This window comes from Thermobia domestica, chromosome 8, assembly GCF_964235325.1.
Source record: "Thermobia domestica chromosome 8, izTheDome1.hap1.1, whole genome shotgun sequence".
Lineage (NCBI taxonomy): Eukaryota > Metazoa > Arthropoda > Insecta > Zygentoma > Lepismatidae > Thermobia > Thermobia domestica.
The window spans coordinates 291,587,121-291,610,290 of record NC_137461.1 but is presented as its reverse complement, the minus strand read 5'-3'; the positions used below and the strand labels follow the sequence as shown (position 1 = coordinate 291,610,290).

General features: G+C 34.8%; 1 pseudogene across 1 annotated transcript in view; it reads left to right on the top strand.

The window, feature by feature from the left end:
• LOC145692606 (putative multidrug resistance-associated protein lethal(2)03659) overlaps positions 1–23,170 on the top strand; it is a 99,109-nt pseudogene that overhangs the window by 48,434 nt on the left and 27,505 nt on the right. The window contains exons 9-14 of the transcript XR_014132623.1: positions 2,847–2,997; positions 6,164–6,270; positions 12,526–12,649; positions 13,146–13,316; positions 18,952–19,079; positions 20,138–20,383. The product of XR_014132623.1 is annotated as a putative multidrug resistance-associated protein lethal(2)03659 (transcript). The remainder of the gene's footprint in view (positions 1–2,846; positions 2,998–6,163; positions 6,271–12,525; positions 12,650–13,145; positions 13,317–18,951; positions 19,080–20,137; positions 20,384–23,170) is intronic.

Genomic DNA, 23,170 nt, shown 5'->3' with positions numbered 1-23,170 from the left:
GAATTTGGTCTTGTACGTGCATACATTTCTTCTTATAATACTCATAGTGATTAACATTTGTAATATTACTTTGATCGTGTACACACGGAAAATATTTGACACTTGACAAATTTAATTTTGCCAATAACTCGGGAACAAATTAATTAATATGGATCTTTTTGTTCTTATCTTTAGATAACTTGACAACTTGTCGAAATCAGTACTCTAATAGGTTAATTTATTATTGAGTTATTAGGAAAAGCAATTTTGTGAACTGAAGAATACTTTCTTTCGTGACTGTACAATAAACGAACATTATTTTGAAAAGAAAAAATATATGAATACAGTTTCAGTTGGAAAATGATACCTTTGTCTTTATAATTGACAATGTTTGTACACTGAATATCTTATGACTTGTTTGTTCACGTGTTAGTGTGAAATCTTAGAAAACAATTACGTTCAGGTTGAACACACAGAAATATCTTGTACCAGATACACCGTACTCTGGAGAATTGCTTATATTCAGGTTTTCTGCACCTTGGATAGTTTTGCATCTTTAGCGCTTCGGGAAAATGCCGTGCACTTGCATATCTAGATGCTGTACATGAAAGTGGTGTTCTTTTTCGCCTGTGGGCTACTGGATGATCATCTTCCAGATCGCTTTTCTAACGTTGGTTCTGCTCAGGAAAAATAAACTTCTCAGCCAGAGACATTTTGAATGCATGAAATTTTAGGATATTTTGGGGTAAAATGTTCTTTAGTTTACATTTTCGTCTGTGCCCAAACCATGCATTTACTGCCAAATCGAAGAAATCCAAAATTGTTCGAATTGTCCATATCTTGTAAACCCAAAGTTACATTTTGAAAAATCTAGAAGATTGTATTGTCAGAAAGTACCATAGATCTACTTTAAGGCGAATTCGTGCTATTTTCAGAAATCAACGCAAACAGGATTCGACATATAATATATGAGATTCTTAGTCACATTTAGATCTACAACGCGATACAATTTCCTTCCAACTGTTAATTTTGTAGTTATCATACTCTGACCAGAAGTCATAGATTATAAAAATAGAGATTTAAAAAACAAAAACTCGATTATTGACAATATTATTATTATTTTATGATTGATTTAATTTTTTGATTATTTTCATTGATCGAGACTATAATATACTATTTTTCTCCCTAATTATACTATTTACTGCAAAATTGAAAGATTTTGAGTGGGTGTGGAACCCCAATACTAAATCCTACGTACTCTACTGCAAACAGTGTTAAATCTAACGAGGTAAAACACAAAAAATCTGTAAAACATTCAACAATGCGCAAATATAATACTGCAAAAATTTATTCATGGAAGCCCAATGTAGCAAAGAGCCCTCTGCAGCAGCAAAGAAACTGCCTTGCACACCACCAAACACAAAGTTCTTCAAAACCAATATACTATACATATTTTAGGTTATCTAATAGTCATACAAATGAGAATTCAAAATATTTTGTTATTTTCTAAGTACGAAAATAAACATATTACCTGAGTGCTGCTGGTCGCTGCCGCTACCGCTGCACGACGCCATCTTAACTGTTGTACAACTGCAAAACATAAGACGTTTCTGCTATCGTCTTTCTGCCGAAGCAAAATTTGAAGTGTAGAAATTACCTTACAAAAGGTTTCAACTCAGCAAAGCTCGAGATATCCGCTGGAACGAACGAGTAAATGACGTCATTTTTTGTAGAGCCGGCTCTACGCGGTGTGTCAGGAGGTTAAGTTTTCTGTGTAATACAACATAGTTTCAGGTTTAAACTGGTTGCGGAGGTAGCGGAAGATTTTTCGCAACTTCGCGAAAGATACGTATGCGTGATGGATCTTTCACAAATACTTCCTTTATATTTGTTACAAGCGCGTCTACTTCCAGATATTGGTATCTGATTGTTTCTGATACACGATTAAGACCGTGTGCAAGACAAGCCAGGTGGATTAATTTTGGATACAACACTTTATTCTATTATTCTATACATTTTATTCTTCATCTGCGTTTACAGTGATTCAGTTCACTTTAAAAAGAACCAACTTTCTTGCGATACACTCTCAAATACGCTAGTATGCAGCAATAAAATTCGGAAATATACCGTATTCTGAAAAGTTTACGAATTCTGCATGCACATCGGAATTCACTCAAAATATGCACTTATATACGCTATCATATGCGTCTTAAATGAATCTTAACAAGTCCGTTGGAAAGAGAAAAATATTTTCCATATGTTTCTGCATGAAATGAAATGAAATGAAATCTTTGAGTTTTACGTCCCACGGTTATGCCGGTTAGGCTAAAGGAGACGGTGTTGATGAGTAATGAATGAAATGGTGGAATGAAGAAAGTGGGAGGAAACGGGGAAACCCCGAGAAAACCCACGCACACGGTGTTTGTCGGCCACAAAGTTCACTTGCCGGGGGTGGGATCGAACCCGGGACCCCAAGCACCAGAGGTGAACGCTCTACCACTGAGCCATCGCGGCCCCATATTTCTGCATGTCGCTATAAATATGCACTTTGCATGTAAATCTGGACTGTACTGATTACCTCAAACTGAGAGGTCGTAGATGGCATATGCTGCATGTTCTTTCTTTTCTCCTGTTGATGAACTCAAGGACTTGTCATGCATGGTTGAACAAATTAGCTGGAAAGAAAATCTAATATGACGTTATGATAAGTGGTTGAATGTTCATGGTGAGTAAGTTGCAAAGCTACACTAAGGGTAAGGAATATACGATAAAGCTTTCGAACACCATTTGTAGTTTGTATTCTACATCAAAACGTTCTTTTTTTCTCGTGATTCGTAATGAACTGACCCTGTTCTGAATTCTTTCAGGTAACCCTTATTTTGATTGGAATATTAATAGTTGTAGCCAGTGTCCGCTACTGGCTTTTAATCCCAACAGCAATTATTGCTGTCATCTTCTTTCTTCTCAGAACTATTCATATTTCAACATCGAGGAATGTCAAACGGCTAGAAGGAATAAGTAAGTATGACGTATATGGAATTATTAATACTGTACCTAACATATAGCAGTAAATTAGATGAGAACTATCGCATAAACAGTGTATTCTAGAAACCAAAAAGCTACAGTACTTTTCATACTAAAAACTAATGACTGCCATCTTGAAATTCTTATAAGAAATCGTGAATAAATCAAGGATGTTATAAAATGGAGGATCTGCCTATACAACAAAATTTTGAAGCCATACGTCACAGTTTCGCCAATCCCATTCTGCCAACTCCGCCCAATAAGATCGCATGGTTTTGAAATAACATTCATCGCGGAAGTCGATGCCGGAAACTAGAGTAGCCAAACAGACGTGCCGATGCCCAGTTGTTTTATGTTTTTTTGGCTTCATTGAGTTAACAGGATGAAGATACATATGGGCAAATCTTCTATTTTATTACATCCTTGAAATAAATGCTATTTATCGTGATCATTGGGCATAATAGCTATACTAAGCATATTTGCTGGTGGCCATGTTGTTATAGAAGTTACGTTGTTTCTTGTTTACGTAGAATGCAAATCACTTGTAAGATTTAGAATATAATATTCCTCACCGGAGGGACAATTGACTAACCAAATACATGGAAACCACGGTAGATGTTGCTATAAACTCTAAAGTTGTGATGTGCTTAGTATTGGGTAAGTTACTTGTAAAAATGTAACGCGTTACAAGTTGCTTTACTTTCCCTTAAAATGTAACGCGTTACTTGCCCCCAAAAAGTAACTTTAAAGATTTAAGAAACTTTAAAGAAAACCGCATGTAACGTACAAACGCAATGATTTAGAACACTGTATTTTAAACATATCATATCTATCTATCTATCTATCTATCTATCTATCTATCTATCTATCTATCTATCTATCTATCTATCTATCTATCTATCTATCTATCTATCTATAAGGAAAACATTCGTGCATGTGCATTATTAAACATTCGATATGACCGTAGTTGTTGAAATATAAACTTTAGTGCAAAGTAACCCCATAAGTGGGGATACTTTGCGCAACACACAAAAAACATGCTCAACATACAAACATAATGTTCCTGTGCAATGTTTTCCCTTCAGCATTTATACATTTCCCTTCCTACACAAAACTGCATGCGGCCTACAAATATTGATATTAGAATGATGGTAGGCTATCAGTATCAGCACTTAGTATGAATTATCGACATTTGTAAAGAAAATTATGTGTTTTCTGGTACTGGCACAAGAACCACATTATGATAATTTAGCATATGCTCCACAAAAATGCAACTCAGGAACTGAAAAAAATCCCCGTGAACTGATCGGCATTGGTTGCTCTTTGTGTCCAAGAATATAATCCCAACGGTAATCAGTGGAAGATTTACGGGATTTTGGGCTTTCAGGCTGAAGCCCACCCAAATTGCAAGTTTTCTGTTTTTTTTTTTAAATCAAATTTTAGTCATTCCTATGCGTATCAGCTGTAAGCGCCCCTTCCCCCAAAGTCTAGTGATTTCTATATAAAAAAAAGCGAAGTCTTTGTGAGTGAAGCCTCTCTGAAACTACTTTTCTGGATCCGCCACTGTTCGTAATTTATTTTCCAACAAGAAATTCATTCCGACATCTACCTAAATAGGAAATTTACCTAAAATTAGAAGGCGGTACCAGCAGTAGTAATTTTCTATCTAAGGGGTTACTTTGGATCGGTGCAAAGTAACTCCCGGTAATTAGAACTGATGTTAATTGCCAACATTAAAGCCAAAATACAGTTAGATGTTCTATCTTACGGTGGTAGTTGAAACTTTCTCTTTACAGTTCATGCTTTTACTGACAGAGAACTGTGCAACTCTTTTCATATTTTATGCAAAGTTACCCCTGATGTGCAAAGTCTTACGGTACAGTCAATATATTTATTCTTGCAATATAAACTGTCATTTTAAAAATGTATTTTGCCCGCCATTTATCAGGGTTTGTTTTGCCACAACTGCCACTCTTTAGTAATAACCTACTATTTTGACAAACTAATAATTTTGACAAAAGGGGCTAAAAAGCTTCTTAATATCGTCTCGGAAATAAAATAGTTTGAAGAGGCCGGCTAAGTTCCTCGAGCAGCTGTAGAGACTACAAGATATTAAAATTAAATTACGTAGACAAATGTATTTCATACTGCGATCATGCTGTGATAACGGCAACAACAACGATACAATTGTTAGTTAAATTTTCATCACTCTCTTAGCTTATGTTCTCATTTATCTTGATTTTTAGACACTCGGACAAGTGCAGAAAAAATACATTCGAGGCAATTGTCATGTTCCCGTCTATCCAGTCACAATTCATCCGGCTATTTGTCTGTCCGAGTGTCGGAGACACCCGGACCTCCCTGCTCAAACCATCTGATCGAACCTACTCGAACTTGTCCAGACGTTAGCACGGATGACAGCCAAGCGTAACATTGTGGACAATGAAGTGTACGCATCATGTTTAAAACACACGTTCGGATGTGGACAAGAGCAAATCTTGACCCATTAAAAATTACCAGTGACGACGGCACGCTTTTACTTTAAAGATCGGTCTGATGTGACCCGATCAGTCTTCAGTATATGAAAGAAAGAAACTATTGTATTTCTTTCCCTATGGCTACATAGTTGTTTAGGAAAAGTGCACGCATTTCTGTGAACGATATAAGAAACTTGGTAGGATGTTTCCAGTGCAGACTTAATTTTCAGTTCCAAGCATGAAATGTGTGTGCGTTAGGGACAGCGCCAAAGGTCTACTATTTCATTCATTCCCTTATTTTTTATGTTGTCATATTAAGAAGCCAATTAAGTACTGTAAAGTTGCTTGTAATATGATTCGATGGCCAGCTTTTGACGGACTGAGATGTATATTTAAATAGCTCCAACTATTTTGTATATTCTAATTCGTGTGTGCTGTTTGAAAAGTAATTAACACCCATGTTCTAATTATTTGATATGACATTATCTCGTCTATATGTGTAAATTTGTTTACGCTGGCTTGAATTTATAAGAATACTATATATATAATATCCTAAGTTGTATCAGTTGTTTTAATAAGCAAATGTAGTACTTGAAACATAGACAACATGAATATAAATCATGATTCCTTAAACACTTTATATTACTTCATTTATCATTTACTTGTAATATTTAACATTGTAGCTCGAAGTCCTGTATTTTCTCATTTGAGTGCATCACTACAAGGACTTACTACAATTAGATCTTTCGGAGCACAGCAAATTCTGGAGAAGGAATTTGACCATCACCAGGTAAGAAATTAGTTATTATATGTACGAGGAGCATAACATGAAGATGAACTAGTGTGTTTGACTAAAATTGTGACTGTAAAGAAAAGAAACGTATATAATCACTTATTTATTTCAACAACACACAACTACAACTACATACAGGTGAGACTATATGAAGTAGAACATACCAATGAACCACTGTACACAGATCTTGGCTTATCCGATAGAAGTGATTTTTTTAGTGATGTGAAACAAACATTACATCCATTGTGAGAATACAATATTTGATGCGGCGAATCAGCTGTTCCTTGTTGTCTGGCCTCCAACCATTTTCATACATCTTCGTCACCAGTAGAGCCCAGAAATCTTCAATAGGACGTCATTGAGGTACATTGGTAGGATTGAGATACTTACGTACAAAAGGTATGCCATTGGTCTCCATGTATATTATTTTTTGGTCATAATGTGCACTTGTTTTGTCAGGCCAAACTACATATTTCACATACCCATGATGTCCCCAGAGAAAAGGAAGGAACCGCTTCTTCAAGCATTCAGTAATATGCGTACCAACATTGATGGCATGTAGCATCTCTTCCATGAATGGTTCACACAACTCTTTCTTAGAACCTGCCACCCATTCCAACATCTTAGGCGGAAATGTTACTGCTTCCACGTATACCCTGCCAAGGAATGAAGAGAAAGAAGCTCGCCTAGGGTTCCCTGATTGGGTTGGACTCTGCTGGATTCTGGGCAAACCGTAGGATTTGGTAGCATGTGGTTGCAAAGGTGGGAGGTGAGCTTATCTTACAACGCTCGGACGCCATGCCTGCAGAGCATGGTAGCCCTTGTCTCACTAGCAAGGCAACCTGGACTATAGGTAAACTGGCAGGCACTGAACTTCGGTCTAGCCCCGTAGTAGGCGTAGCAATAGGGGGTCACAACCTCTAAATCACAAAGGTCGAGGGACACCCTTAAAAGGTGCAGTTGTAAACGAGGTTTAAAGCAGTGCAATGATTGAGGAAGCACATGCTGGATGGTTAACGGTACCAGTCTAATAAATTAGACCAACCAGCCGCAGCATGTCATAAGAACATTTAAAACATGTGGTCATAGACAACTCCATCTTTAATGTTTCCACATATTTCACAGGTGGGGGATCTACAATTTTGTCGGACTAAAAAAAGTATTTTCGAACACATTTATTCAGTATGAAATGCGCCTCGTCGTCGAACACCATAGATCTCCTTGAAAACATTTCACCAATGCAAAGGATTGTTTTTCAATGCCTTTGCTTGGTTTGTCTGTGTATTAAGAGGATATTTGTTTCTTCTGTGTTGTCACGTTTTTTCTTCAATATATTTGCACACTTAAATTTGGCAGCTGCATCCCTGAGAGACCACTGGTAATTGTAATTCATGTTGAGAAGTGTATTGAACCTTCGTCCTTGGAATTTCGCATTTTGCCCTCCATTTCCCGACTCCCTATCGGTGTTGTGCTGACCTTCATATCTTTGAATTATTCTGTAGATCGTCTGTTTGTGCTTCCCTTCGTCAACAATGTGTCTCTCCGTGTAGTACTCTATGCCATTCTGCTTAGCTATCAGGATATGCAGGATCTAACTACTTACATGCATGTTTTCCACCGCCATATGCCTTGTGACCTGTGCAACTCTGACTTATTGCCACTTCGTGTTTTAAATGTGGAACAATTTTGGTCCATGCGTTATTTCTAGTTATTTAAAATAACTACAAATTAGATGAAGCTTTTAAAGTTCATTCAACGAACCTTCTGATCCTGATGTAAACATTGCAGAATGGTATTACTCCGCCAGTCATCGGATGATTGGCTGTCAGTCAGCTCTTCTTTCGAGAAGCACGTGCTTTTATACATTATTGTGTTTTACATATTCCCGCATCGCGGCCATATTGTAAATTGTGATTCGCGCTTAAGGTGGGCCAAAGCCACTTTCTACGCATGCGTATTCTCTTTCATTGCATTAATTCAATTTAGTTCTTAGATACAATATTGTTTCTGTTATTTAATTGTAAAGAAATTGAATTTCTGGTAATGAACCTTATAAGCAACAAAAATATTGAAAAACAGCTTACGTAACAATGGGCTATTTGCTTCTTCCGCATTAATGTTTCTAGGCTCTTTAACCAATAAAATTAAACAATCACCACGTGTATTTGTTTACAAGAGGTACTGAACGTTCCTTGAATCAACTATAGTAATTTGTGTAATAATACTATGACTGCTCATTTTCCATATTCACACATTCGAGATTTATAGTTGGAAAGGTAGAATGTGAGTTTGTTATAGTGGCAACCAAGATTTTGGAATCCCTTACTCCATGTCCACCACCTACAACACTCATTAATTTATACAATTAAATCACTGATTGCAACTCTCTGACGAGGAAAATAACTATTAACCAAATTTTGAATTTGTATGTTGACCGATTAGAGATAATCATGTAACAAGCTAACGGGGATAAGACGGTGAACTTAACATACTATTCTTAGTTAGATTTGAGTTTAGCGTCGTATTCAGCAGCAAGGCTATATGAGAAATAAACCTGCAAGTTAATGTGAATTTCGAACCACGTGAGCTGCAGCCGTTAATCGAACTAGAGCCTCCCACGCCAAAGGCGCCTACCCTATTCGTATAGTCACGAGGGACCAATAGTAACGCACTATTGATCAGGGCTTATAAATTCAGGTAATTGCGTAAAATTCATTGTAAAAAAAACAATAAAACGCATATCTCGCCTGATATGTGTGCGACTCCTTGTCGTTTTGCAACGATATTTTCGCGATGTAAGATTATCTCTCCCATTATTATTATTATTATTATTATTATTATTATTATTATTATTATTATTATTATTATTATTATTATTATAAATATGTAACGTATCAAAAGTTGCTAAGTTAAAATAACAGTTCAAAAAAGTTTCAAATTTAAACCACTGCCAGATATCAATTTACTACTTTAAAGCATAATCTTAGTCCAACTGGTTTCGGATAATATTTGTGGTTCAAGTACATTTGTACAATAGCTCATGCAAATCACAGTATTAGGTAACATCATTGAAAAATACCAAGATCCTAAGGAGAACACACGAAACAAAGAAAGGAAGAACAGAGAGCAACAAGAAGAAATGTACATTATAAGTAATTCGAGAAAGGAATAACAGTGGATTAATAACATGTAATATGTAGCATGTAACTTTTCTTGCTGTATCTAGTGAGTGCTATGGATATTGTGATCCACTTCTTTTCTACATCCACATCTTCCCTCATTTACAGTACCTGCAATGTGATAATCTCCCTTCAAATCTTTTCAGCACTTGTTCCCTCTTTTGTCACTACTCTGTTCGAACAGGAGCATTTTGTCGTTTTCATCCTGTTTCCTTCATGAAAATATCAGTCACTACTAGGCAGCGTTGTTCCGCTCAATTCTCATCTAGCATTACTTTGCAGTCCTTTGTATCATGTGGGTTTTGTCTCCTCCATAAGATGAAGCTGATTTGAGGCCTGATGGTGCCACTCTTATCAATAAGATGTTCTTCTTTGTTCTTATAAAAGGATTTAGAATAGCAACGTCATATGCTTCTGCCACTTGTGGCATGTTATCACCTTGCACATTTCTGTTTTCCAATCCTTATCCTCCATGTATTCTTTCAGATCCTAATCTTGATTGTCCTACATTACCATTTACAGTAAATCTCCTGTTTACATCAATTTCTCATGTAACGAACAATTCTGCAAGGTACTATCTAGCTCCATCCAAAATTTTTGTTTTCTCTCCTTATCACATCCAACCTGAGAGGCATAGGCCTTGACTATACTAAAGGGCTCTCTTTCTCCTAGCATGAGTTTCACTATTACAATTCTACTGGCCGTATGGACTTTGTGGTGGACAAACACTGTGCTCTTGGGTTTTCTCGGGGTTCTCCCGTTTCTTCCCACTTTCTTCAGTTCACCATTTCATTCATTTCTCATAATCGCCGTCTCCTTTAGCCTAACCGGCATAACCGTGGAACGTAAAACTCAAAAATTTCATTTCATTTTCACAATTCTACTGCTTACTCTAATAAAATCATATCTACATCTCTTACATAAATAAAGTTAAAATTTATATTCAATCATAATGCTATAATTAAAATTTTTACAAGAGTGGCTTTTTTTAGTGTAGGTGGTAGAAAGCAAATGATTATAGTGTAGTTTTACAATGTCGTCATTTTTTTAAGAGAGCTCCCTGTATTTGCTCTACGTATATGCAGAGAAACCCTTAGACTTCCGATAGGCTCTGGGGCACCACTTACGTCATTTCCGCTGTAACATGGCGCAGAATTGTTCTCAGTTGGCGTACTGCATTTACTTGGTTAATACTGCAAGTGTAAAAGAGTGGAATTTATTTATTTGCCATCAACACAACAGGCATAAGCCCAGGTCAAAAATTATCCGCAATGTAGCTACAACTGACCTCGTACTGACCTCTGTCTTGTTTATTGTATTGTTATGCTGTTGTGGTGATGCTATGAAAGTTTGATCCTAATTCCTCCATTTATCTTCCTTTTGTTGTAGATAGATCATGGCCGCTCTAATAGAAGTTTGCACCAAAGAGGAACAAGGAGCAGTAATCCGGTTTTTGTGGTCGGTAGGTGTACTCGTATCAGAAGCCACAATCCATTCATGAAATCCATGAAAAAATTAAAATGAGTCACACAAGTGTTATGCATGAGGAACGAGCCATAGATGGTTGTCCGGCTCCTTCCTCGTGCGTAACACTTACCCATTTTTGAATTTTTCAATCCACTCGTAGATACTCTATTGCATCAAGACACTGTCCCTGTATTGTGCCAATAGTCTTGGACGGCCTCTGATATACCTTCCGACCACAAAAACCGGATCACTGCTCCTTGTTCCTCTTTAGTGCGAACGTCTAATGGAGCGACCATAATCTATCTACAACAAAAGAAAGACAAGTGGAAGAATTAGGATCAAACTTTCATAGCATTACATGACCACAACAGCATAACAATAAAACAAACGAAGACAGAAATCAGAATGAATAATGTAAGAAAAGTTATAGGCTACATTGTGGATAATTTTTTACTTATTCTCGTATATTTTTCCACATGCTGTTCTTTTAAATAAAAATAAGGAAAAATAGTAGAACTTCCTATTGATTTGTTTCAGTAACTTTGTTTATTGTTCTTTAAAATCAGTGGAAATAATTAATTCGTTATTAAACTTATTTCATCTACAATCAGATTGCACACTAAAATAAACTATAAAACAAGATCAGTCTGTAAATGCAAGGAAGTTCTCTTATGCCTTTCTTTCCCCGAGCACTCAACATAAAATTCGCTAGTTTGTTTATGTATGGACCGTATGGTGTTTAGCAGCATTTATGACTCACAATTGCTAACTTCAGAGAACAAAATTATCGATTCATTTTATTTTTATTTATTTATTGAACAAATTCCCAGCTGCAGCATAATTTTGCACAGGGAAATGTTAACAAGCAGGAAACAAAATGGAAAAAGAGAAAATTAATATATATATCTACCAACAACAAGATAACAACAAAAATGTCAACAAAGAGTGCAAAAGTAACATTGTTTGGACAGTATGCGTTTAATCGATCTGTCGAACGCCGGGTTAGTCGAAAATATGTCCACATCACTGGTGATTTTCCTCTTTAAAATTATGCTGTATATTACCAAAAAAAATATTGTATATTCTTATGCACGTGATACTTGCAAAAACAAGCATAATATTACTACTACTAATAATAATATATAATAAATTTATCTAGTAATTTTTACGTTTAAACTCCAAATCGACGTCACTGTTCTCATCCATTTTAAAAATCTTTATTAACACCTCTAAAAAAAACAATATTTCCACCCCCTCGTAAACGTAATTGAATTTAAAGAATGGACGCATGGTATTTAATGCATATCTACAATTTATTTGCACATTTAAAATCTGCAAAAGAAAAGTGTGCGTTCTTAAATCATTGTATATTCACCTATTATCGTAAGGGCATTATCGTATATAGCATTAAGCTTAAATTATCGTATATTACAATAATTTTTGTATGGTTGACAAGCCTACACTCAATTGGCAGTTAAAACAAAATAACAGAAGGATTAAAAATAAGTTTTAAGCAGTTCTGCTAATTAGAGATTTTAATTTCTTCAAATATGATCCAAAAAAACAAGCTATATATACTATTTATATTTTATATTTTACTGTATAGAACCTGCATTCATCAGCGTAGTATCTTTTCATTTCGACCACCAGAGCTTTTGCTTTATGGTTAGACTGTTTATCCATAATTTATATGACACTGGTTACTGTTACTTTCTTGGAATTACACGGAGGTAAGATAAATGATTCATATTTTATGAAACTTTTATTTTTTAAAGGAAAAATATTGATTTTAAACATGTTCTAAACAAAACAAAAATCTATTAACATTTGTAGAAAAGAAACAGAGAATATTAATGTAATAGGATAGTTGTTGAAACTTAAGAAAGAAGAAACATTTACTGATTTTTTATACTTACTAAAATGAGTTTCTTAAAAACATTGAATACTACAGTTATGGCATAAAATTTCACTTTAAATAAGTATTATACTTTTGGCTTTCAATATAGTATAGTATTTAATGAACATAATTGTTGCTAAGTATGACATTGAAATAAAATATTTTTTTATATACTTGTAAAGTTTCTGGTGTTTTGTGCTGTAATTTGGGTGTATAATATTTTCGTAGAGTGTAGATAATGTTTCTATCTGCCATTTACTTTAATAAATTATCAACTAATCAAAATATTTACATATTTTTGTTATGCATTATTAACTTTTGTATGATAGACACAATGGTAGGATATGTGGGTCTTGCTATTACTCAATTGACCAATTTGACTGGAAGTATCCAGTGGGGACTACGGCAATCTGCAGAATTAGAAAATCAAATAACCTCAGTTGAAAGAATTCTTGAATACTCAAATCTTGATTCTGAGCCACCATTGGACACTCCATCAGGTTGGTATGATGTCATGACTTTATATATGTAAGATATGCCTAGATATATAAATATTGAAAGATCGTGTATAAACTAATGTTCTAAACCATGTTTTCTATAATAATATCTGAAGAATCTAGAACTCCGCACTCAGCGCAAGTTTCATAAAAGTAATATAAATACTAGACTTGTAATATTAGTGTATATATTACTATGTATTTTGTATAATTGTATATTTCAGAAAACTACAACTAAACATGACAAGTTACCAATAATAAACATTAATAATTGTAAATAGTCTTTACTGTTACTTCATTCAATCTTCCCATTAAATAGTAGTTTGTGTGAACGCAACGTAAAGTTTAGCGATAATCTACCCTATACATAAAGCAAGGGCACCTATTCTGGGGGCAGGAGGCCCGGGCCTCCGAAAGCTCATGTGAACCCCCGCATTATATTTACGAATGTTCAATATTTGCTATAATTTGAATTCATATGCCTTCTCAACCAAACACCCATCTGAATGCCCCCCCACCAAAGTTACAGAGAAGTCGGCGCCTTTGGCATAAAGCGCCAGTTAAGCAAAGTGGTTTTGACGTATGATTAGAGCCATACAAAGGGTTAGACTAAAGCTGATTAGCGCTATACTAAGATTTTTTTTTACTAAAGCATGGTTATCAGAAATACGCAGGATCTCTGATTAGCAAGTAGTAATTGTCTAAGTTAATAACATGTAACTAATTAATTTAGAGAAGAAGGTTCTATTCTGGTTTAGCCACGGTTTAACCAGAAAAAACTTACATTATGAGAATACAAAGGTATTAATTGCCTATCTTTGTTTCTTACTATCCTTTTCTCTTCATCGTTTGAGTTAACTATGAGGCAGCTATTTAACCGAGTTCTCTACAATAGCATAACTATTTCTTAAAGTGAACAGTGAAAGAAGAGTAGATTTCCAGTTTTCTGGGAGATACATACAACGCATCAATAAATTATCTTCCCTTATAATTACAACATAACCCTTCTATTGTCACTAATATTAATTAATTTCTACTTATTTTCTCCTTAAATACATCTCCCAGAAATGTTTACGTTAATTATAATTCGATTTCGTAAGTATTTATAAGTTGTCGTGACGTCAAACTACTAAGAAAACATATCGAATTTCGTATTTCATATATTTTCATTTTTACAGACTACGCAAACGCACGTGTAAATTTCCGTAGTTGACACATTTATTTTTCTCACCTGATGTATTGGGGTTATATTAGGTAATCATTCCCAAATCAACTTATTAGCTGAACTCGAAGCAGGCTCTAAATAACAAAAAGTACATCCTTCTTAGTACAGAGCTAATACTATACTAACTAAACGCATCACTAACGTTTGATTAACGAATTCTCTGAAACTGTTTTGTCGCATATTTTTTATTACTTAATGATACGGCTATTACGTAAATTTTAAGAAACGAATGTAAAATGATCTAATAACACTAACGGCTGTGTTTAAAATTTCTATTTAAAATTGGAATGTTTCTCTTGGTTTGTGCTCAGGCCCGTAGCCATAGAGGGAGGATTGTCCCACTAAATTATTTTTCCCCTCTAAAAATAACGCTAAAGAGAATTTTCAAACTGACTAGAATCCAGTGAAATTCTTGCAATTATATTTACCAAATTAAATTCAACTTTCCGAATAGGTGTACCAAACCTCTTCCATTGCCTTTATCCTTATCAAGAATTTCAAACCGTATCATATAAAAACATCCGGGACATGTATAAGGGGATCAGCAAATTTAAGAAAGGCTATCAACCTCGTGCTTATATATTAAAGACATCTGACGGTACAGTTCTCACTGATACGGAAAGCATCTTAAATAGATGGAAAGATTTCTTTGACGATCTGCTTAACACGCAACCAAAAACTAGTGTGCGTGGAGAAAAGGAGATACACACCGCAGAACCGTATATTCCAGAATCCAACCGAATAGAAGTAGAAACCGCTATAAAGAAATTAAAGAAAGACAAATCTCCGGGTGTAGATGAAATCCGGCTGAGTTAATTTTAGCTGCAGGCAAAAAATTGTGGAACAAGATACACAAACTCATTCTCTTATCTAGAACAAGAAAGAATTGCCACAAGAGTGGAAAGAATAAATCATAGTTCCAATTCACAAGAAAGGCGACAAAACTGACTGTAATAATTATCGAGGCATTTCTCTTCTGTCAACATCCTATAAAATCCTTTCAAATGTTCTATTAGCAAGATTGACTCCACACGAAGATGAAATTATTGGAGATTATCAGTGCGGATTTAGACGAAATCTATTATCAACTATCGACCAAATATTTACCATTCGCCAAATACTCGAAAAAAGTGGGAATACAATATCCCGGTACATCAACTATTTATTGATTTTAGAAAGGCGTATGACTCGGTTAGGAGAGAAACATTATACAACATTCTTACAGAACTTGGAATACCGAGAAAACTAATTAGATTAATTAAGATATGTTTAAATGAATCCCAAAGTAAAGTCTGTGTAGGAAAATTTTTGTCCACGAGCTTTCACGTCGAAAATGGCCTGAAACAAGGAGATGCGTTGTCGACATTATTATTTAACTTTGTTCTGGAATACGCTATAAGGAAAATCAAAGATAGCAACCAGGGCCTAGAGTTGAACGGTATTCACCAGCTTATGGCATATGCTGATGATGTAAATTTAATAGGGGATGATAGGAGAACAATAGAAAGAAATGCAGAGATCTTATTAAACGCTTGCAGGGACATGGGTTTAGAAGTAAATGCTGAGAAAACTAAATACATGGAAGAGCGTCGGGACCGTAACACAGCAAATTATGGATGCGTTAAAATATTAAAGAATACTTTTGATAAAGTGGATAGTTTCAAATATCTAGAGTCAATATTAACAGACGAAAATCATATTCACGAAGAAATTAAATGTCGACTAAAAGCAGGGAATTCGTGTTATTATTTGGTTCAAAATCTCTTGTCGTCGCGAATTCTGTCGAGGAATTTTAAGCTTAAAATATACAAAACGATAATCGTGCCTGTTATTCTGTATGGTTGCGAACATGGTCACTTACTCTGAGGGAAGAACATAGACTGAAAGTATTTGAGAACAAGAGCCTGAGAAGAATATTCGGACCCAAGAGGTACGGAAATGGGGAATGGCGGAAACTTCATAAGGAGGAACTACATAATTTATATGGTTTACCCAACATTGTTAGGGTCGTTAAGTCTAGGAGGCTTAGATGGGCGGGTCATGTAGCTAGAATGGAAGAAAGTAGAAACGCTTTCAAAGTCTTGACTGGAAGACCAATCGGAAAACTACCATTAGGAAGACTTAGGTGCGGATGGAAAGACAATATTAAGATGGATCTCGCAGAGATTGAAAAACAGAGTAGAAACTGGATGCAGTTAGCTAAGGATAGAAGTCAGTGGAGAGCTTTGGTGAAAGCGGCATTGAACCTCAGGGTTCCATAGGCCATAGAGTTAGTTATCATATTATTGCAACCATGACAAGCATTCAAAGTGCACTTCCAAACAACAGCACCATAGCCCACAACCTTAGTTGTGAATATTAATAAACTATAGTGTCTCGCTTATTTTGGTAGAAAATTGAGTGCAAACGTTGAATAAAACATATTCTTCTATTTTGTATTGATATAATTTAGAATTGCTGTAATATAATTTTGTTCTAATATTTAAAAAAATAAATACTTCCATTTTAACTATTAATATGAAACAATGTACCTCACAAAGAGTTTGTATTAAGCTCACAAAAATGAAACTAAAATTTGCGGTTGTAAATAAGAAATAAATATACAATTTTATGGTGTTGTCTTGTGTTGGTCTTTGCACTTGCCGTTTCAGTATTTCTGCCCCCTAATAAATCAGGCTGGCTACGGGCCTGTTTGTGCTGTAGAATTTGGCTGTAGAAAATTCTGACAAATTCTTAAAAAATATATGCATAATGCTTTTATGGATAAAAGATATTTAAACCTTGTACATCATGGGCACTTTGTTAACAAAAGGAAATTAAAATAAAAACAATTCCTATAACAAGAAGGTAAACAACAGAATTGTAAACATTTTGAAGAATCATCTTTGAATAAGTCATCATATATAAAGGAGGAAAGAGAATTATTCTTTCAAGTTTGTTGCAAATGATAATTTCTACATAAAGTCATTTTGATGTTTCCGTCGTAAATATGTAGGTTACAAAACTTTCCCAAATAATATATTATTTTTTAAATGGAGACTCCTTTCTGCACAAGGTGTAGAATTCAAATTTAAAATTTACTAGTAAAATTTGCTATTTTAATCATTAACAGAAAAATCAAAATGACTTCAATTATAGTTCACTCTTGTGCATCTCTCTCCCTAACTTTCTGAAGTGCTTACCTGATTTGATTCAGGCTTTCACAATTTCCAGAGAGTTGAGAATGAAATACTTTTGTGTAGGTATACCAATTTGTAATGATAAAAAACTTGAAATGGGCCAGGAGTTCATCTTATGCCAAAGATAGTATATATATGATAATCAATAAGTTTATGCCTTCCTATAGAAAGTTTTGTGATATATATGTATGAAACTTACGTATATAAATATGCTCATGTCTTAAAACACTAATCTGTAATTTTTATGTTTCTATGAACAAGAAATATCAAGATATATCGTCCGGATTGAGTAAAAGTGTCGGTGTTCCCACCTCTTTTCAGAAACAGTAACGAGGTGATTGCTGATACGAAGTGTTGATATTCTGTGTAACCAATAAGAAAAAATTGTCACAATCACTTTGTAACCATGTACAAATGTTGAAATTATCATAATGATCCAGAAATTATTGTAATAACAGTGGAAGCACTCCCATCTTTTCTTATCAAAATAGGTTCGTGTGGCAAGAAAGTCCTTTTCAGTTTTCTGGGGTTTCAAGGGCGTAAACTTAACAAATAACTTAATCTACGGCCATTGCGTGACTGACATATATTACAGAGATTTGTCCCAAAAATTCGTGATGTTCTTAAGGTAATCTCTGAGGTAAGTATACTTTAAAAGTAAAGGCTGCTTACTCGACAACGATTTCGCTCACAAAGATAAGAAATGTTGTGTTAACCCTTGCTTACCAATTACTTCCCGATCTGCCACATTCCCCTAACTTCATGCCGTCAAACTTCTTGTTTCTAAAAACGAAGCAGTCACTGAAAGGAAGAAATTTTTTTCTTATAATGCTGAGGTCATTTTTGACTATCGAGTACTGGTTTTTGTAGCCAATGTTCGCTTTCCACAAAGAACGCCTATGGAATTTGAAAGTCCGTATGGAAAAGTGTGTTATTTTGGACGGCGATTATGTGGAAAATGAATAAAATGTGTAAAACTTCTATCTCAAACACTGTGAGAGTGTACAACTTATTGATAATTCCACGTATTTACACTCATTATGTGATGATCTGCTTGTAGTCCATCTCAAAATTCCCCTTTGCACTTATCATTAATTCCGTTACAATAATACACTGAAATGCGATTCGACCATTCTCTTCTAACTTTAATTCAAAGTATAATATCCTATTTTCATCCTAATGTAACTTTCACGAATGAGGGACGTATAACAAACTAAACTACTTTCTCTTTCAGAGAAGAAATCGGCAAATGGTTGGCCTCAAAGTGGAGAAATTACTTTTTCCAATATTTATCTTAGATACTTCTCTGATGCCCCTCCAGTATTGAAGAATCTTTCATTTAACATCAAACCAAGAGAAAAGGTGAGTGACCACTCCATGAGATTATTTGCAAAAATATTCATATAATATACACAGGATGTCCTGAAGGCAAGTATCCATTTTGTAAAATCGGACGCTTTTTTCCTTTTAAAAAAAACCTCAAGTTCATTTGTTTTTATTATGTTATATGCACAGGGTGTTCCAAACTTTTTATTTTGTGTTCGAGAATTAACAATCTATTTTGATAGATCGAACAAAAAACAATTTTATATGTATATTTTTCTTGTAACTCAATTATATCATATTTTTTTTATTTTTTAATAGTTAATAACCTTTTACTGTCTCCATCTTTGCGCTTTTTGAAGTCCCTCTAACTGTTTAAAATCTCTCTAATTAATTACTTATAATCTCTTTTTGATTCAAAGACTCAAAATGTTACCTCAGAATCTAATTTAATGTGTGTGTTCATTACTTGTAAAGTATTATAATTACAATTCAAGAATAGGAAAGTATAGCCTTCGATCTTCATCAAAATATAACGTAAGGTTCTTTCCACAAAATTTAATTTATTTCTTTCAAAATTCAAATTTCTCGATAGTATGCAATTTTAAAATTTTGGAGACAATCATGGACGTTATAAAGAAAGGTAATCTGACAGTGAAGTCATGATGAGATTAAAATTCTAATGAATTCAATCTTTTGGTTCTGGTAACTTAGCAGTAATTGAGTCTACAATATTTATGTTGATGTGTGTTGATTCGGAGTCTCGAAGAATAAATGGAACAAAGAAATCGAAAGGAGGCTATGCATTTGGAAGACGGAATGGAGTTCACCAATGTTACACATTAACTGTAAGGTTAAGATTCCCTATTTGCTTTTGTTGATTCAAAAATTTGAAAATTGTCCGTTTTGAGGACTTTATATATGTATATTTGGTATTTGATTTTCAAAATATCTACAATAGTTTGATATCAAACCTTATCAGTCTATAAACGACATCAGTACCAATCATGAATTGAAAGGACACATTTATTTTTTAAAAAATACATTAAGATAATGTTGTTTCAATTCATAATATTTAATAGTTAAATATGTTTCAGATTGGAATTGTTGGAAGGACTGGAGCAGGTAAATCATCATTAATCATGGCCTTATTTAGATTAGCAGAAATTGATGGATCCATCTATATTGATAATGTAGATACAAAACAACTGGGATTACATGATCTACGTAGTAAAATTTCCATTATACCTCAAGATCCATTATTATTCTCTGGAACGCTGAGGAAGAACCTTGATCCTTTTGATGAATTTCCAGATTTTAAATTATGGAAAGCTCTGGAGGATGTGAGTATTTTACATGGTCTGGTGCTAAGATTTTAATGAAGTAAGTTTCTGCATTACTTTGCACGTGTATTCCAGTTAAAGAATACAGAGGTAGGTCCACGTTTATGGAAACGAAGTGGAACGTCCGCTAGGGGTGCTGTAGTCACAGGGTGAGAAAACGAAGCAGAGCACTAAGAAGGCAGGTGTGTGGAGGATATGCTAACAGAGAGTGAAGTATGCCGAGCGTAAAATGCCTCCAAAAGTCACCCCATTCTGGAAGGGATATGCATCAGTATTTTCCGACATCGGATCAGGGCGGATCCAGGACGGACTTCTGGGGGAACGGTCGGTTGTAATACTGCTACTTAGTGCTACAGTATGTAACACACTTGTTCGTACAGTGTGAATATACTGGAGAAAATGCTCTGTAACCGCCAAAAAGTGAACTTCATATACTAGCTTTGTTTTAGTTTGTTGTAAGGCAACATTACAACCACCATTATATGAAAACCACGAACCAAATGTAACATTCAAATCCTAAAAATACTGAAAAGAACAAAAGCTACTTTTTTCGTGCAACATACTTATTCGTACACCAGCTATGTTTTCGGAAGGGTGACACTTTTTCTTGGTTTCTCTGACCTTGCTATGTAGTCGCCCCCTAGAAGTAGATATGAGGTGAAGGAAACAGTTTTGGAGAAGGATTTCACCATTTCCCGCCGTCGTCCGCGCACAGTGTAAGGATTGTGGAAAGTTTGCAGATGTTTCTCAATAGTAGTTTCCTTCAATGGAAACTCCGATGTCAAGGTACTGTATTGCTTACAGCCAAGGTAGGCAGATAGAATACAACCGCTGGTGAAAACATGGCTTTACGACCTAGGATAGGTGTTCCAAAATCGTTTCTATAAATGTGGACTCAGCTCTTTAACAGCATTTTTTTCTGGAAAAGACAACTCAAAATGTCTACTTCATTGACACAACTAGGATATTGTGGTAGAGTGGTACCATGACCTTTTACTTCTGAGAATAGCAGTAACCTTTCAAAAGAAATGCTAATTTTCTTTTTACATCACTTTCTGAGCCCCTACCCCATTTCATTGCCATTGGACTGAGTTAGTAAATTTCATGCAACTGAAAAGAGAACACCTCATTTTAAGTACTGGAATTTGAAATAAACCGCTCTGTCTTGACATATCACTAACTTAAGACTACAAACATCCTTGAGCTCAATGAAGAAATCTATGCCGCTACAAAAAATTACTACTTGTCCTTCTCTTTCGGTGTTCTTGCTGTTAAGTAAGGCTCGGGGTTCTATGACGTCAATTTTCTTATCCTTGTATCTTTTTTCAAAGATGGTATCAGAAAATTTCGAGATTAGTTCTGGTTATGAGAGAGTAGTTTATTTATCTACGTTTACACACTATCATCTTCGAAATTTTCACCTTGTACAACAATACAGTACTCCCAGCGTTTCTACCACATCTTATCTGCCAAGTGTTTCTAAGAAAAAAGTAGATGTAAACAAAACCACCTGACTACCAGAGGGTCGATGACTAGTGATTGGTTGTTGATCTCACTGCACTAGTATCCTACCGCAATATAATCCCTACTAAAATAATAATTTCAAATAAAGATATCTGAATTTATCCTGCATTTTGTGATAATAAACGCAATATATATAATATTTAACAACAGATGTAGCTTAATTTCAACCATACCCGTATTTGGACATACGGTATTTACTGCGCATGCGTATGCGTTCGCGCGCCTACCCCACTCATTTAAAATTATTGTAGAATGCAGAGTTTCGTGGCGACAATGTATGACAATAATCCATTTTCGTCTCGTGTTTTAAAAAAAAAGAAAGCGTAAAAGAGGACAAAAGGAACAGAGGCAATCACGTTTATATTAGGATTTAAGTCAAATATATATTTCTAACATAGCAGTAGTCAGTGTCAGTGCGTTAATTATTTACCAACCAACTTAGCCGTACACTTTGGAAATTATGCGATGACAGTAAGCAAGCAGACGATCTTGGTGTTCACGTCTCTCGCTGCCGAAGCACGTGTGAGCCGCAGAGTAATACATTTCGCTTTGTTTATGTCTACTTTGTTCTAAGGCTGGAAAGACTTTAGATAATATATTCAAGAATGATATCAAGCAATGACAAAGAAGAATAATCTAAAGTTGAAGCGTATAACATGTGACAAGATATATTTGAAGATTCTAATTGTACACCATTTGCAGAATCCTTCTTTGTTTTTCTTGGGCAGGATCGGTAACAGTTAGTTTTCTATTTTTCTGAACATTAGAAAACGTAAGCAAGACTATCAGCTGTTATCTTCATAATTATTGTGAGTGTGCTGAGAAAATAGACTATTTTTCTGTTCAGTGAGCAAAGTTGCCAGATCTCCGAAAGCCGCCTGCAATGCTCTGTTTGCAATAGACCCTACGGGACAATGAACTAAATCTACGGGTTTACATATAAAATTACCCATAAATAATTACGAACGTCATTTATGCCTTATTATATCGGTTGTACTATTATAAGTTAATTACAATGATTATGTTTTTACTATAACAAAAGGCTAGTTTTAAACTCTATTCATTGTTGCGCCTCTATTGTCACCAACACTGATCTCTTAGTTTCGATGGAAATGAATTGCACAATGAGTTTTCTGTTTGGAAATCTTTCATTATATCATCACTTGATAGGAATAATAATGATAATATTTGTAAATTGTGAAGTGTATTTTTTGAGAAAGCAGATTCACCAAAATTGTTCAAAATAATAATCGCTAAAACAGT